The sequence below is a fragment of the Scyliorhinus torazame genome, chromosome 5 (genome assembly GCF_047496885.1).
Source record: "Scyliorhinus torazame isolate Kashiwa2021f chromosome 5, sScyTor2.1, whole genome shotgun sequence".
Lineage (NCBI taxonomy): Eukaryota > Metazoa > Chordata > Chondrichthyes > Carcharhiniformes > Scyliorhinidae > Scyliorhinus > Scyliorhinus torazame.
In genome coordinates this window covers 146,279,443-146,294,063 of record NC_092711.1, presented here as the reverse complement: position 1 = coordinate 146,294,063, position 14,621 = coordinate 146,279,443, and the positions used below count along the sequence as shown (strand labels likewise).

Sequence of the window (14,621 nt, the reverse complement as noted above, 5' to 3'; positions counted from 1 at the left end):
ATCCAGAGAGGGCAACAGTCGGGGGCTTGGCCCTTGCGAACCTGTTACAGGATAGAGTAGTCTCCAGTCCCTGGGTGGGAGAGGGAAAGTTATCGGATATTTACCAGGAGTTTTCGAAGGCGGAGGAAACGCAGGTGGAGGAGCTTAAGGGCAAGTGGGAGGACGAACTAGGAGGAGAGATAGAGGTGGGTCTATGGGCAGATGCCCTAAGCAGGGTTAATACCTCCTCATCATGCGCCAGGCTTAGCCTGATACAATTTAAGGTAGTCCACCGGGCACACATGACCATGGCTAGGATGAGTAAGTTCTTCGGGGTTGAGGATCGGTGTGCGAGGTGCGCAGGAAGCCCAGCAAATCATATCCACATGTTTTGGGCATGCCTGAAGCTTAGAGGGTTTTGGCAGGATTTTGCTAAGGCAATATCCATGGTACTAAAAACACGGGTGGTGCCGAGTCCGGAGTTAGCGATCTTTGGAGTGTCGGAAGATCCGGGAGATCAGGGTAGTGGGCGCCTGGAACTCGCTACCGGAGGAGGTGGTGGAAGCAGGGACGATAGTGACATTTAAGGGGCATCTTGACAAATACATGAATAGGATGGGAATAGAGGGATACGGACCCAGGAAGTGTAGAAGATTGTAGTTTAATCGGGCAGCATGGTCGGCACGGGCTTGGAGGGCTGAAGGGCCTGTTCCTGTGCTGTACATTTCTTTGTTCAGGGGCGAAAGAGGCTGACATCTTGGCCTTTGCCTCCCGGGTAGCCCGGAGACGGATCATGTTAATGTGGAGAGACTCGAAGCCCCCGAGTGTAGAGAGCTGGGTTAGTGACATGGCTGGGTTTCTCAGTCTCGATAAAACAAAGTTCGCCTTAAGAGGGTCAATGTTAGGATTCACCTGGAGGTGGCAGCCGTTCGTCGACTTTTGGGGGGGAAATTAAAATGTCAGCAGATGCAATATTCCAAGGGTTGTTGTTGTATGGTTGAGGTGTGTGAAGATTGGGTTAGGATGGGGGAAATATTTATTTTACCATATTGATGTCATTGTTTATATTACTGTTATAAACATTTTCAAAGACCTCAATAAAATATTTAAAACAAAGAATCTTTATTTGTTGCATTCATGTGAAATGAAAGTCACCTTTGAACATTCTCCCAGTGCCTGCCTGGGTCTCAACCCCACAACCCAAAAAGATATGCAGGAGGTCAATTTGCCACGTCAATTTGCCCCTTAAATTGAAAAAACAAATTGGGTGGTCTAAATTTATTTTAAAAAATAAATGAATGTCATCAGTGGCCCAGAGGACCGTAGGCTGCTCTCCCCTTTGAGAGAGAGAGCTGACTGATGGTGATTTAACCTGAAGGTCACCACACCTCAGATGAGGGGCAAGGTTAATGGATAACCTCCGTCGATATGGGAGTTGAATCCATGTTGTTGGAGTCGCTCCACATCACAAACCAGCCATCCAGCCAACTGAGCTAACTGGCCCTTGTAATATGTAATAATTCCTTAACTATTATCTATTCCCTATCGCCTATCAGTTTCCCCGTCCACCTCAGACAACTTGCCCCTCATACCCTGCAAGTTTTCTTCTGTGAGAAGCATCTAGATACATTAAACAAAAGAGCCACGTAACCACCACAGCCCATCTTCATGGCAACATGGCATGATTTAGGGGATAACAAACAGAAATGGGAACTATATATCTTTTAACTTCCAAAAGCCCTTTCACTCTGTGATTCTTTTATTATGCAATTTAAAGCCAGGTATTCATAAGTCTTGAATATCATCAACCCACTGGAGGCAAAGTTGTGAAACTGAAGTGTCCAGAAGAAAGAAACCCTCCAACAATCCACACTGACCAACTGTCAGAATGAACAAAATGCCGTCCTCGAGGCAATTGAAGCAGAAACAAGAACAGCAGAATCCAACCCCAGCAATCAATTGTGAACTTGTTGGTGTCTCAGCAGATGTGATGAAACACAAAATCCCTTCCCACATTGAGAACAGGTGAACAGCCTCTCCCCAGTGTGAACTCGCTGGTGTGTCTGCAGGTTGGATAATTGAATGAATCCCTTCCCACACTGAGAGCAGATGAACGGCTTCTCCCCAGTGTGAACCCGCTGATGTCTCTGAAGGCTGGATAAAACACTGAATCCCTTCCCACACCGAGAGCAGGTGAATGGCTTCTCCCCAGTGTGAACTCTCAGGTGTGTCTCCAGGTTGGACAACTGAGTAAATCCCTTCCCACACTGAGAGCAGTTGAATGGCCTCTCCCCAGTGTGACCTCTCTGGTGTGCCTGCAGGTTGGATGAACAACTGAATCCCTTCCCACACTGAGAGCAGGAGAATGGCTTCTCCCCAGTGTGAACTCGCTGGTGTGTCTTCAGTGGGAATAGCTGAGTGAATCCCTTCCCACACTGAGAGCAGGTGAACGGCTTCTCCCCAGTGTGAACTGCCTGATGTCTGTGCAGGGTGGAGGAATCACTGAATCCCCTCCCACACTGGGAGCACGAGAATGGCCTCTCCCCAGTGTGAAATCGCTGGTGTGTCCACAGGTGGGATAACTGAGTGAATGACTTCCCACACTGGGAGCACGAGAATGGCCTCTCCCCAGTGTGAATGCGCCGATGAGCCTCTAGTGCAGATGGGGCTCCGTATCCCTTCCCACAATCTCCACATTTCCACGGTCTGTCCATATTTTGAATCTTTGTGTCTCTCCGGGTTGGACAATCAGCTGAAGCCTTGACAACACAGAACCCACATATATGGTCTCTCCCCCCTGTGAATGGCGTGATATTCTTTCAGACTGTGTAACTGGTTAAAGCTCTTTCCACAGTCAGTGCTCTGGAACACTCTCACTCAGGTGCGTGTCTCTCGGTGCTTTTCCAGTCACACTGATGTTTAAAATATTTTGAAGACTACAGAACGGGCAAACATTTCTCCTTCTAGATTCAAAGACCGATGGTATTCAGGTCCAAAGGAATCGAGTGACTGTCAGATCGAGACTTGACGCTTGCAATTTTTGTCTGTGACTCCTCCTCTTCTAATATCCTGTAAAAACAACTTACAAAAAATATCACTGTCAGTACAGGATAGAAATTCAGAACAGACAAGTCTAGTTTCTCTGGAACGTTCTTTCTTTCCCCAAATGCTGTAAATCTCCATCCCACACACCCTCCCTCCATTCTCACTCTGTATCTGATATTAACCCTCCCAAATCTCCTGAAGGTGCTGATTCAGGCTGATTGACAGATCCATGATCATCACTTCCTGTCAGAACACAGATCATAACAAATAGAAGCTGCATTCAGCCATTCAGTCCATAGAACCTGCTCAACCATTAAATGAGCTAATTGGCCAATCTACCTCAGCACCATTTTCCCACACATTTTCCCATGTTCAATATCGAGAAACCTGTCAATCTCAGTCTGAAAATACTTGATGACTGAGGTTCCACAGTCCTCTGGGGTAGAGAATTCCAGATCTTCGCCACATCCTCGAGTGAAGAAATTCCTCCTCATCTCCGCTTTCTCTCCATTTTCCGACTTGTTGCCCATAACATCTTTGGGTTGTGGGGGTGAGATCCACCAGGGAGAATGTGCAAACTCAACACGGACAGTGACCCGGGGCCTGGATCGAAGTTGGGTCCTCGGTGCCGTGAAGCAGCAGAGATTAACCATGCTGCCCACTGCCTTAAATGTTAGCCATCTCCTGGGGAAACCAGCTCTTTAATTGTGAACATTAGGAAAGAGACCACACTTTTAGCCAGACAAATAAATGTGTCAAGCTGAGGGAGCAAAGGATGTCAATGTCTTTAAGCCATGATGTGGAGATGCTACCCAAAGATGTGCAGGGTAGGTGGATTGGCCATGCCAAATTGCCTTTTAATTGGAAAAAAGGAATTGGGTATTCTAAATTTACTTTTAGAAAGAAAAAAATTAAAATCAGGCAGAGATATGTCTAATGTTTTTATATGGTACATATTTAATATAATATTTATGGTTCTGTAATTAAGTACATTTATTATTGTTTCTAGTTGTGTAATAATGTATGCAGTTACGTTATATATTTCCAGTCTTCTCTTCCCTCAGAGGGTTATTAGTCTCTGGATTTCTCTTCCACAGGGACCAGTGGGATCTGAGGGTCATTGAATATATTCAAGGATGAGTTAGCTATGGACTGAATGGCTGAATGCAGCATCTATTTGTTATGATCTGTGTTCTGACAGGAAGTGATGATCATGGGTCTGTCATGAGCACAGTAAGACGCCTTACAACACCAGGTTAAAGTCCAACAGGTTTGTTTCGAATCACTAGCTTTTGGAGCACAGCTCCTTCCTCAGGTGAATGGAAGGAGCTGAAGATGGAGCAGTGCTGCGAAAGCTAGTGATTCGAAGCAAACCTGTTGGATTTTTACCTGGTGTTGTAAGACTTCTCAATGTCTTTAAGAGAGAGAGACCTGGGCCAAGCTTTCCAGAGTCTGCACCCTCCCTGGATTCACTTTCTTTCCCTTCAGTTGCTGCAAGTCATCAATTGAAGGTCAGAATGAGAAAAGAAATGGAAAGGGGAAGAAAAGAAAATGTTTTACTCACAGATGTTGGAGACAGGAGGACGTTTCAGGCTGTGTGAAGCCCAATCTCCTTTCACACAAAGCCCGCGCTGATTGGAGGACCAGCGTCCTTCCGGTCCATTGGCCAACACCTCACAGGAAGGTCAGGGGCTGGGCTTTCCCTCGCACATGCGCAGCCTCTCCTCTCTCTTGGACATGCGCAGTCCCGTGTCCGGGGGGGGGGGAGAGAGGGGAAATCACCCAGCGGCTTCTCGCTCTCGCCGGAGCCGTCAGCCGGTTGTCTGGAAATCTTGTCTGGAGGAGAAGGAACTATGAGTGGGGCGGAGCTGCTGTGTCCGCGCGCCGGGCCTGCGCACTGGAACCCTGAGACGTCACCACGGATTCACGTGCGTGAGCAGTAAATTTGTGACCAATAGGAAGAGTTGGTGAACCGGAAGAACTCTCTTCCACCATCCAATCAGCTCCCCCGTTGTCTGAATGCGGAAGCTGAACAATGAGCAACACTGGGGCTTCACAAAGACGGTAACTTCCTCCTGTCTCTAACATCTGTGAGTAAAACACTTTCTTTTCTCTCCCCTTGCAGCAACTGAGGGGAAAGGAAGTGAATCCAAGGAGGGTGCAGACTTTGGAAAGGTTGGCCCAGGTCTCTCTCTCTCCCTCTCTCTCTTAAAGACATTGACATCCTTTCCTCCCTCAGCTTGACACATTAAGTTGTCTGGCTAAAAGGATGGTCTATTTCCTTATGTTTACAATTAAAGGGCTAGTTTCTCCAGGAGATGGCTGACATTTAAGGAGATAGTGAATTAATATAGCACAGAGACAGTCTCGTGTACAGATATATGGTACAGGAGAGGATGCAGAGGAAATTCATAAGCATGTTGCCTGGGCGTTTCAGCGATGAAGAGAGCCTGGTTGGGAGTTTCCTGGGAGCAGAGGAGGCTGGGGATATGTGATATGGGTGGCACGGTAGAACAGTGGTTAGCACTGTTGCTTCACAGCACCAGGATCCCAGGTTCGATTCCTAGCTTGGGTCACTGTCTGTGCGGAGTCTGGACATTCTCCCCGTGTCTGCGTGGGTTTCCTCCGGGTGCTCCGGTTTCCCCCCACAATCCAAAGATGTGCAGGTTAGGTGGATTGGCCATGATAAATTGCCCTTAAGTGCCCAAAATTGCCCTTAGTGTGGGTAGGGTTACTGGGTTATGGGGATAGGGTGGAGGTGTTGACCTTGGGTAGGGTGCTCTTTCCAAGAGGTGCTCCTTCCAAGGGCCGGTGCAGATTCAATGGGCCGAATGGCCTCCCTTCTGCACTGTAGATTCAAGCACCGCCCAGCTCACTACAAAAAAATCAATCCGGGAATACACCCTATACACATGCAAGAAGAAGGATTATTTTCTCTCTCTCTGCCGGGTTCACGAACCTTCACGGATACACCAACCCGATCCTTTCCATGAACCCCCCAACTCTTTCATCATTCTCAACCTTCCCATCGACTTGGGGCTCGATCTCCACAATCTCACCTCCATTACACAATTAAAATCCACTCCCATGATCAGCTGGTGAGAATCCAGGTCCGGAATCGCTCCCAGTAACCTCTTTACAAAACCAATATCATCCCAATTGGGCGCAGACACCAACACCACCGCCGTCCCCTCTCACGCCCCACTCATTATCACAAACCTCCCAGGTCCAACACCTCTCTGGCCCCCGTAAACCCTGTTCTCTTGCTCAACAAAATGGCCATCCCCTTGACTTCCAATCAAGTGAAACACTTGACCCATTCATCCCTTCCTCAGTCTCATGGGGCTGGTTTAGCACACTGGGCTAAATCGCTGGCTTTTAAAGAAGACCAAGGCAGGCCAGCAGCACGGTTCAATTCCCGTACCAGCCTCCCCGAACAGGCGCCGGAATGTGGCGACTAGGGGCTTTTCACAGTAACTTTATTTGACGCCTACTTGTGACAATAAGCGATTTTCATTTTCAACTGACATTTCACCCTGAGATGCATCTTCTGCAAGAAAATCACCTCCGCTCCCAAACTCTTCAGGTGTGGAAACATACAGGACCTCTTGACCCACCCATGTAGTCGGCGGACGTTCCCTGTCACGATTCTCACCAAAGGCTTACGCCTCCACCCCCCTCTAGTGTCCGCCAACATCACCATTGGGTTACCACCCCCTCCCCCATCCCCACATTGAACCGGGCCCACCCAAGATGGCCCCCCCACCCTGCCCATGACCAAACCCATCCTCCATACCTCCCACGTCGCCGTGCCCCCACCACCACCCCCCCCTGCCTCACTACACTTCCATTCACTGGCATTACCTGCTAACATGGCAACTCCCACCCGAAGGCCCCAAGCCCAGCCTCCATACAACCTGCATTGACCTTTCGTAGAAACGTGACCATGTGCAACAAGCACCGGACTACAGTAAAGACTGAAAATACCAACACGTCCAGAAAAAATACCCAAAACACAACAAAAGTCGGCGGGGGGGGGGGGGGGGGGGCGGGGGGGGGGGGTAATCGCTCCACTTCCAACTTTCACGGACAGAACTCCTCCACTCAAGAGTCACCTTTCAGCTCTCCCCCAGCTTATGTTCCTTGATAAAGTCATTTACCTCCTCCGGCGGCCCAAAATAATATTCCCGGTTCCCACAGGTCACCCAAAGTCTGGCCGGGTACAGCACCCCGAATCGGGTACAGCACTGCCTTGGCCTTGTTGAACCCCGCCCGCCTCCTGGCCAGCTCCCCTCCAATGTCCTGATATATCCTGATTCGGTTTGCCTCCCATTCACAGTCCTGCCGTGCCCTGGCCCACCGCAGGATCTTTTCTTTGTCCTGGAACTTCTACATCCGCACGATCACTGCCCACGGCCGCTCCCCCACTCTCAGCTTCTGTCTCAGGGACCAATGGGCCTGATCCACCTCTGGGGCCTTGTCCAACACCTTCTCCTCCACCAATGATGCCAGCATCCTGGCGACCAAGCTCGTAGCACTCATTCCCTCCACTCCCTCTGACAGACCCACAATCCACAGATTTTGCCACCTGGACCTGTTCTCCTGCTCCTCCGCCCTCGGCAGCAGTGACTTACACAACTCCCTCGGGATCGCCACCTCCACCTCCAACAGCACAATACGGTCACTCTGAACGGTCTCCACCTTCTCCACTTCCCGGATCATCACCCCCTGCATCTCGAGGCACTTTCTCACCGTTCCAGGGTCCCGCGAAGTGGTGCCACTGCCCCCTCAATCGCCTCGACCAGTCGCTCTGCATTCCCTCTGCTGCCCAATCTCCTCTTTAATGAAGCCCATCAGTTGCTCCATCTGCAGTTTGCCCGTTGTCAATGACCCCCCCCCCCCTCCTTTGTAATTGGAACAGCGCCAAGAGTCTCCCCAACTCTTTCACCAGCTCTTTACCTGTCTTCAGCCGGGTCTCATAGCCCATAAACATGCCCATCCAGGGGAGAACCTCTTGCCCTGCACTCTCGCTCCACATTACCACTGAATGTACCCGGAACTCAGGCAAAAAGGGACAAAACCAACACCTTCGAGCAGGAACCGCCCTGTGTGTGCCCACTCGCTCCGTGGCTGAGCCGCCCTGTGTGCGCCCACTCACTCCGTGGCTGAGCCGCCCTGTGTGCGCCCACTCACTCCGTGGCTGAGCCGCCCTGTGTGCGCCCACTCGCTCCGTGGCTGAGCCGCCCTGTGTGCGCCCACTCACTCCGTGGCTGAGCCGCCCTGTGTGCGCCCACTCACTCCGTGGCTGAGCCGCCCTGTGTGCGCCCACTCACTCCGTGGCTGAGCCGCCCTGTGTGCGCCCACTCACTCCGTGGCTGAGCCGCCCTGTGTGTGCCCACTCACTCCGTGGCTGAGCCACCCTGTGTGCGCCCACTCACTCCATGGCTGCTACTGGAAGTCCATGATGTGCCCTTTCTAATTTGAAACGCCCAGGCTTCACATCCAGCTTGAGAAAACGTGGCAGCCGGTCCTCGAAGAACCCAATGGGAGCCTCACCCTCCACACCTTCTGACAGGCCAACGACTCGGATGTCCTTTCTCTGACCCTCTGTTCTCCAGGATTCCCCCACGTCACTCGGCCGGTTTTCCAAGGATTGAATTCTTGCCTCCGCTGAGGAGGCATCTTGCTCAACATTCAGGATTCTCTCCTCAGGATCATCGAGCCTCTTCATGGTGTTTTACAGCTCGGCCTCACGAGCTCACAGATATTGAATCAGCACACACAGCCTCTGGTCAATAACACGGAGAATGTCGTCAGTCATAATCTTCACCACCTCCGAGAGAGTCCCGGAGAGCGCGGGGTCGCGAGACCTCCTGAGGGTCAGGCCGCCATGTTGAAAAGGCGGCTCCAGCCCCGCTGAATCCGCCTGTGCTCTTTTATTGACGGATTTCTTGATGTTTTTCAGCATAATCTTACCAAACCTAATCCGAAGCGCTCGAGGGACATCATAGAATTTACAGTGCAGAAGGAGGCCATTCGGCCCATCGGGTCTGCACCGGCTCTTGGAAAGAGCACCCTACCCAAGGTCAACACCGCCACCCTATCCCCATAACCCAGTAACCCCACCCAACACTAAGGGCAATTTTGGACAATAAGGGCAATTTATCATGGCCAATCCACCTAACCCGCACATCTTTGGACTGTGGGAGGAAACCGGAGCACCCGGAGGAAACCCACGCACACACAGAGATGATGTGCAGACTCCGCACAGACAGTGACCCAACCCGGAATCAAACCTGGGACCCTGGAGCTGTGAAGCAATTGTGCTATCCACAATGCTACCGTGCTGCCCGACATGGCAACAAATATTAAATCAAGATGAGGTAGATGAGTGCTGGGCAATCGGGATAAATGACGGATTCTCGGCGAGTGGCACCAGAACCTGTGGAAAAGCAGCTATTCCCGCGCCCGCTTCACGACCGATTTCCGATTGACGAGATGATAGAGGATTGTGGGGAACCGGCAGGAAAATGGAGAGAAAGCTGAGATGAGGAGGGATTTCTTCACTCGATGATGTGGTGCTGCTTTGGAATTCTTAGGATCCCTACAGTGCAGTAGGAGGCCATTCGGCCCATCGAGCCTGCACGGATCCATATTCCACCCTATCCCTGCAACCCCATAATCTAATCTGGACACGAAGGGGCAATTTAGCACAGCCAATCCACTCACCCCGTACATCTAGGAGAACCCAGAGCACCCGGAGGAAACCCACGCAGACACGGGGAGAACGTACAAACTCCACACAGACATTGACCCAAGGCTGGAATTGAACCCGGGACCCTGGCATTGTGAGGCAGCAGTACTAACCACTGTGCTATCGTGCTGCCCCAATTCTCTACCCAGAGGGCTGTGGAGCCTCAGTCATCAAGTATTTTCAGGACAGAGATTGATAGGTTTCTCGGTATTGAAGATATCGAGGGATAGTGTGGAAAATGGTGCTGAGGTAGATCGGTCAATGAGCTCATTGAATGTTTGAGCAGGCTCGATGGGCCGAATGGCCGACTGCAGCTCCTGTTTGTTATGATCTCTGTGTCCAGGACAGGAAGCAGTGAGCAGGGATCTGTCAATCAGCCTGAATCAGCACCTTCAGGAGAATTGGGAGGGTGAATATTAGATACAGCACAGTGAGAATGGAGGGAGAGTGTGTGGGATGGAGATTTACAGCTTTTGGAGAATGAGAGGGGAAAGAATGTTCCAGAGAAACTAGAATTGTCTGTTTATGAATTTCTATCCTGGACTGACAGTGATGATTCCTTTTCAGGAGATTAGAAGTGGAGGAATTACAGACAGAAGTCGCAAATGTCACATCTGGGATCTGTCACTGTCACTCGATTCCTTGGGACCTGAATATCATCGGCCTTTGAATCTAGAAGGAGAAATGTTTGCCCGATCTGTCAGCTTCAAAGATTTTAAACATCAGTGTGACTGGAAAAGCACCGAGACACACACACCCGAGTGAGAGTGTTCCAGAGAACGGACTGTGGAAAGAACTTTAACCAGTTAAACAGTCTGAAAAAACATCACACCACTCACAGCAGGGAGACCCTACACGTGTTCTGTGTGTGGACGAGGCTTCAACAGTCCAACCCGAGAGACACGAGGAGACCCAAAATATGGAGAAACCGTGGAAATGTGGGGATTGTGGGAAGGGATACAGTTTCCCATCAAGGCTCGAAGCTCATCGACGCATTCACACTGGGGAGAGGCCGTTCACCTGCTCTATGTGTGGAAAGGGATTTGTTCAGTTATCCAACCTGAAGTCACATCAGCAAATTCACACTGGGGAGAAGCCATCCACATGCCCTCAGTGTGGGAAGGGATTCACTCAGTTATCCAGCCTGCGGAAACACCAACGAATTCACACTGGGGAGAAGCCGTTCACCTGCTCTCAGTGTGGGAAGGAATTTGGAAATTCGTCCAACCTGCGGGCACACCAGCGAGTTCACTTCGGGGAGAAGCCGTTCACCTGCTCAGAGTGTGGGAAGGGATTCTGTGTTTCATCACAGCTGCTGAGACACCAACGAGTTCACACTGGGGAGAGGCCATTCACCTGCTCTGTGTGTGGGAAGGGATTCACTCGGTCATCCTATCTGTTGAAACACCAGCGAGTTCACAAGTGATGACAGGGTTTGGATTCTGCTGTTATTACTGCTGTTTATCACATCCAGGACTGAACCATGTTCATTCTGACAGTGAGTGAAGTTGTAGGGTTTCTTTCTGCTGGACTGGCCCATTTCACTGGGTTTGCTTCCACTGGGCTGATACTCTTTGAGCCTGGGAGAGAACATATCCACTGAAATGATCCACAAAAGCTGAAGAAAGACATTTAATTTATTACTGGATTGGAAATAGTCTTTGCCCCCACTACAGACAGGTCTAAAATAAATACAGAAAGAACTGGAAAAACGCAGCAGGTCTGGCAGCATCTGTGAGAGAGAAACAGAGTTAACGTTTCACGTCCAATGTAACTCTACCTCAGAACTAAAGAGAGGGAGAAATGTGATGGGTTTGATGCTGGTGAGAAAGGGGGAGGGTCAGGTAGAACAAAAGGGAAAGTCAGTGACTTCTAGTCAGCTATAACCATGAGAGTAAGGGAAGATGATAGAGGTAAAAGGGTTAAATGAGAACTCATTAAGAATAATTAACTATAATCATATTAAGCATTTTAGGGGCTGGTTTAGCACAGGGCTAAATAGCTGGCTTTTAAAGCAGACCAAGGCAGGCCAGCAGCATGGTTCAATTCCCATAACAGCCTCCCCGAACAGGCGCCGGAATGTGGCGACTAGGGGCTTTTCACAGTAACTTCATTTGAAGCCTACCAGTGACAATAAGCGATTTTCATTTCATATCATTTCAGCATTACTTGAGTGCAACAATAGCTGGGAATCCACTAAGGGTTAATCCAGATCATACACTTTAATTTCTTAGGTTTCACATCTGCAAGGTCAGTGATGTCAACTAGCTAAAAGGCCCCATTGTATCGTAAGAACTGGTGCTGCTATCCTAAGAACGAGTAGTCCAGTTTCTGTGGTAACAGCCAGTCTAGGGTGATAATGTCTTAATGAAAACTGTGTTTTTCAATTAATGTTAGATGCAGGTGTGGATAATTTGGAAACTTGGCAAGCGATGGAATGGAAAATTTGCATCAGTACATTTAAATACAATATCTCTTAAATTGAGGGACAGACATTTTGGCTGAATCGAGTAATTATAAATTAGTTAAAGCCAATCAGAAGTAAAAAGAAGGTGAGACATTAAGATAACAATATCCTTAAAAATCACAAACCGGGATGGAAAAACGCATCCTGGGATCACCCCATCTATATTTCTGAAACCTATTTCCTTTGCTGCTTGCTTTTACCAATCACCGTCTTTATTTTGCTTAAATTACTTAGTTATTTCATCCTGTGTATTATGATTTGAAGAATTACTACGATCTGTAATTGAATGAAATCTCACTACTGTATTCGCTAAAGACAATCAATCTGACTAGCTTGCTGCAGGGCTAGTTGAAAACTTTCTAAATTTTGTATTGAAAACATGTTTACCAGTGGCACAAGCTGACAAATAAAGTCCAAGTGGACTTTGCCAAAAAGCACAGACTTCATAGATTATCATAGAATTTACAGTGCAGAAGGAGGCCATTCGGCCCATCGAGTCTGCACCGACTCTTGGAAAGAGCACCCCACCCAAGGTCAACACCGCCACCCCATACCCATAACCCAGCAACCCCACCCAACACTAAGGGCAATTTTGGACACTAAGGGCAATTTATCATGGCCAATCCACCTAACCTGCACATCTTTGGACTGTGGGAGGAAACCGGAGCACCCGGAGGAAACCCACGCACACACGGGGAGGATGTGCAGACTCCGCACAGACAGTGACCCAAGCCGGAATCGAACCTGGGACCCTGGAGCTGTGAAGCAATTGTGCTATCCACAAGGCTACCGTGCTGCCCACAATTGCCCAGACTTGACCTCTGTTATTTGGGAACTGAGAAGGGATAACGGATATCCAGGGTTCCGAATAGACACGGAGATCCATCAGTCAGCAATTGGTTAGAGTGTGGGTGAGATTAAATGTCAAAAATGTTCTGGAACAAAAGGCAAAGATAAACAAAGCATTGGTCCAGAGTAAGTGTTAATGGCAGAATAAAGGACAGCTCTGTCTGGAATCAAACAACATGAAAACAAGATGCAGACTGGCACTCGGCAAAGAAAACAAATCAAAATGGAGGAGAGAGTTCAGGGTGTGAAGTTGTTGAACTCAATGTTGAGTCCAGAAGGCTGTAAAGTGCCTCATGGGAAGATGAGGGGCTGTTCGTCCAGCTTGTGTTGGGCTTCTCCGGAACATTGCAGCAGGCCGAGGACAGAAATGTGAGTCTGGGGGACTTCAGTGATGTATTTAGGAGAGGGGGACACACAAGTTCTAAATATAGATTTTCAGGTACAACAGACACTTACGGGAACTTCCAAACCCAACAACCTGATCGGTGAAGATACAAACCCACTGAAAATGCCCAGGGAGGGAAAAAACAAGAAAGGTGCGATTACTCCTCAGATTCTGAGGTGTCGCAGGGCTCGGCAAGTAACAAGGTGGCAAGGGCGAGCTCTCCCTCTCCCCTGCCGACTATATTGTCAGCCATTGGCAACGTCGACCGCATTGTGGTGGCCAGATTGGAGAAACATCACCAAAGCTTGGCGGTGGAATTAAAGAAATCAGTCGAGGAGGCCCCGGCTCATAGCTCTGCAAAATGGGAAAATCTGAGTAAAATCCTGGAAACACGTGGTGCCACCGAGAAAAGCTGGGAACAGCCTCTCCGACCACACTGACCGGATCATAACAGCTTCTCCGACCATACTGATCGGATCGTAACAGCCTCTCCGACCATACTGATCGGATCATAACAGCCTCTCCGACCATACTGACCGGATCGTAACAGCCTCTCCGACCACACTGATCGGATCATAACAGCCTCTCCGACCATACTGATCGGATCGTAACAGCCTCTCCGACCATACTGATCGGATCGTAACAGCCTCTCCGACCATACTGACCGAATCATAACAGCCTCTCCGACCATACTGATCGGATCGTAACAGCCTCTCCGACCATACTGATCGGATCATAACAGCCTCTCCGACCATACTGATCGGATCGTAACAGCCTCTCCGACCATACTGATCGGATCATAACAGCCTCTCCGACCATACTGACCGGATCATAACAGCCTCTCCGACCACACTGACCGGATCATAACAGCCTCTCCGACCACACTGACCGGATCATAACAGCCTCTCCGACCACACTGACCGGATCATAACAGCCTCTCCGACCACACTGACCGAATCATAACAGCCTCTCCGACCATACTGATCTGATCGTAACAGCCTCTCCGACCATACTGATCGGATCACATCAATAGAAACCAGCCCGACCTACAAACTTCTAACAGGATTAGACAGGGTAGATTCAGAAAGAATATTCTCGATGGTGGGGGAGTCCAGAACTGGGGGTCATAATTGGAGGAAAAT

General features: G+C 49.5%; 1 pseudogene; it reads right to left on the bottom strand.

Moving 5' to 3' along the window:
- Window positions 1-1,082: 1,082 nt before the first annotated feature.
- Window positions 1,083-4,775, bottom strand: LOC140421941 (uncharacterized; annotated as a pseudogene).
- Between the last annotated feature and the right edge of the window lie 9,846 nt (window positions 4,776-14,621).